This window comes from Rhinolophus sinicus, chromosome X, assembly GCF_036562045.2.
Source record: "Rhinolophus sinicus isolate RSC01 chromosome X, ASM3656204v1, whole genome shotgun sequence".
Lineage (NCBI taxonomy): Eukaryota > Metazoa > Chordata > Mammalia > Chiroptera > Rhinolophidae > Rhinolophus > Rhinolophus sinicus.
In genome coordinates, this window is record NC_133768.1 from 29,853,282 (window position 1) to 29,856,490 (window position 3,209).

The 3,209-nt window shown below is 47.3% G+C and overlaps 1 pseudogene; it reads right to left on the bottom strand.

The window, feature by feature from the left end:
* Positions 1-421: 421 nt before the first annotated feature.
* On the bottom strand, positions 422-1,442 carry LOC109460285 (ferritin heavy chain; annotated as a pseudogene).
* Between the last annotated feature and the right edge of the window lie 1,767 nt (positions 1,443-3,209).

Consider the following 3,209-nt stretch of genomic DNA (forward strand, 5'->3'; position numbering starts at 1 on the left):
CATGATTTTCAGACCATATTTCTATACTGTTAATATTCACATGCCCCCACATTCTCCAGGGCCCCAAACCACCCACCTCATCCCATTGTTTATAAGGGGAAGATTAATTTTGTGATTTCCGGGGTCCCACGGAGTACCTTCTCCCTCCATCCTTGCAGATCTCGAGCTGCATGTTCATGGGGCATGGGTCTGTGTAGAGACTACTGAATAATTGTTTTAAAACTTAAAAGGTGAGGGTTTTGCACATACCAACCAACCAGAGACCTTTATTTTGGAACCAAATAACTTTATTGGGAAAAAATGGTAAAATTGGAAGGAAAAACCTTAAGTGAATGTTTTACGTTGGCAACACTGCAATGTGCCTGGTCGGCATGGTGACCAGGGGAAGTCACCCAGTGGCTATGGGGCAGGCAGTCCAGGCTCAGTTCTTTTTGTCACTGTCACGCAGGGTGAGCTTGTCAAAGAGGTAGTCTGCCAGGCCGGATTCCGGGGCTCCCATCTTGCGCAGGTTGGTGATGTGGTCCCCCAGCTCTTTGATGAACTCCACCTGCCCCTGCAGGAAGTGACTGCTCAGGAAGGCGCACAGATGGGCGTCCTTCATCTCGGTGGCCAGCTGGTGCAGGTCGAGCAGGCTCTGGTTCATTTGCTTCTCCAGGTGCAAGGCGCACTCCATGGCCTTCAGGCCGTTCTCCCAGCGGTTGCGGTCAGGCCTGCTGATGTTGCGCAGGCGGAGGCGGCCCCCGCGCTGGTTCTGTAGCTGCATCAGCCTTTCCGCATTCTCCGTCTCCTCTGTCGACTGTTGTAGGAAGAACTGGGCAAAGTGCTTCAAGGCCACATAGTCGTGCTCGAAGTAGAAGGCCATGGACAGGTACACGTAGGAGGCGTAGAGCTTGTGGGGACAGAGCCCCAGAAAGTAGTTTACAGGCTCTCCGCCTCACGTGGAAGGGTGCTGGCTCGGGTGGTGGATGGCCGTCGGCTGTGGCTGATTGGCCGTAGGCTGTGGCCGGTTAGCCGATTGGCCACTGGTATAACTGCTGTGGCCACAAAGGATTGCCGAGGAGCTGAGCAGAGCCGAAGAGAGTGGAAGAGAAGAGCCGAGGGAGTGGAAGAGCGTCGAGGAGAGTGGAGGAAAGTCCTCCGTCGGTTGGTTGGCAGAAAGGCGGATGGCAGGTCACACGTCCTGTGAACCCAGCCTCCAGTGAGACCATAGTGGTATGACTCCCCTACCTGTGGCTCCGTGGGTGTTCCTTTTTGGCCTAGCCACATCCTGCATTCTTATGTGGGGAGCAGGACCAGAGACCCCACAAGCCGCCCCGCACCACAAATGGCACAGCGAGCAGGGTCTCCCGCATGACAAGCTCTAGGTTGATGTGGTTGTTAATAGCAGCCTTGCAGTCAAGGTGGTAGTTCTGGCACACAGACTGGGGCAGTGGGGTCGTCATGGCTGACAGCACTGGCACAGCAAACACCAAGGCTAAGGCAGTGTGAAAGCAGCAGCAGTGGGGACTTGGAGTGGCCCTGGATTAGGCAACCAGGCCTGCCAGACAAGGGCGTGCTCTGGTGTTAGGGCAAAGGCGGCTGGCCGTTGGCCGTTGGCGGTTGGCTCTGAAACCCGACCCTTAGACGTAACCTTTACCCCGGAAGTGGTGAGAGGGAGGGGGGGAGGGGGAATCCGTTGGTGCCGGTGGGCGGGGCTGGGGGGGGGTCTGCCTGTCATCGACCTGCGCCTGGTTCCATCAGAGCCTGGGTGGGGCAGGGACAATCTGCCCTGAGTGCCTGGTATCTGAGTTTTTAATTTTGCAATTATATTTCTTTTTTGCAAGGACTTTATCTGGCCTCTAATCTTTTCCTTCTGTACAAGACATCTTTTATTTTGTATATCCGTTTTCTCCCCTTCAGTTTCTGAGAAAATGAATGTGAATTTTTGGTAAAGTTCTCTTCTGTTTCCTGTATTGCATTTGGGGTTCCCCTGACCCAGAAAGAGTTCTGTTTGGTAATCATGAGCGTCTCTTGTACTTCCCTCATATATCTGGCAAACCTTTGTTCATTTACATTTAGAGATAAAGGACTTATTTGATCAGCCAGATAATTAGCATGGATCTGATCGAGAGTTGTGAGGTTCATTTTACTAGTCAGCTTCTGCTGGAAATGGGAGGGCAAAATATGTCAATTATTCTGTGGCTTTCTCCTTTGGGGTGTATATGGCATGGAGTTTACAGGTAGGATAGGGACACTCCCTGTTCCAAAACAAATAGTATTTTTCTGACATTGGAAGACTAGTGTTTTCCCTTCTAGGTACATGTGTCCTATTGTTTCCCTTTTGTTCAGGTCTGCAGTTGTCTCAAGCTCATTCACTGTGTTTAGAGTGTAGTATGAGGAGATTAAAGGGGTCAAATGCCACAGGTGCTTATTGCCCTATGTAAGTATGGGTGGGGTATGGTCAGAGCAGGGTAGGGTGAAACAGACCTGTTCACAGAATACCTCTTTAATCTCACAGTTGACCAAGGACCTCCACAGTCTTGCAATTCCATTTACTCTGTTTTAAATTTCTTTGAATGCGATCAGGTTTTCTATTGCAGATTTTTTAGGTTCTCTAAATTAACCAGTCTGGTAGCCTTTGCTTTTCCTGTCTTCCAAGAATTCCTCACAATTTTTGTCTCCTAATGGCACTTTTTCGTGTGTGTGTGTGTGTGTGTGTGTGTATGCAGATAATTTTTGTCTTTAGTTTACCAACATGATTCAATTATATTTTTTTAACTCTTTCAAAATGAACATACCTACTTTCTAAATAGGTAATACATTTACACAGTTCAAAAACTGCAGAGTTCTCTCTGCAGGCAACCATTGGGTACTATTTGTTATAATCAGGAGGAGAAAAGGACTTTTTGTAGAAATAAACAAGCAGACTGTTAAATTAATATGGAATGGCAAAAAAAGTAGAATAGCTGAAACACGTTTTAAAAAGAACAAAATTTGAAGACAAACACTGTCTGATTTCAAGCCTTACTATACAACTACCATCATCAGAACAGTATAATACCAACAAAAAATTACATAGAAATGAATGGGACAGAAATGAACCCACATCTGTATGGTCAATTAATTTTTGACAAAGGTGAAAAAGCCATTAAATAAAGACATTATTTTCAGCAAATGGTGATGAAACAACTCAACATCGGTATGCAAAAAATAAAAATAAAAACTTAATT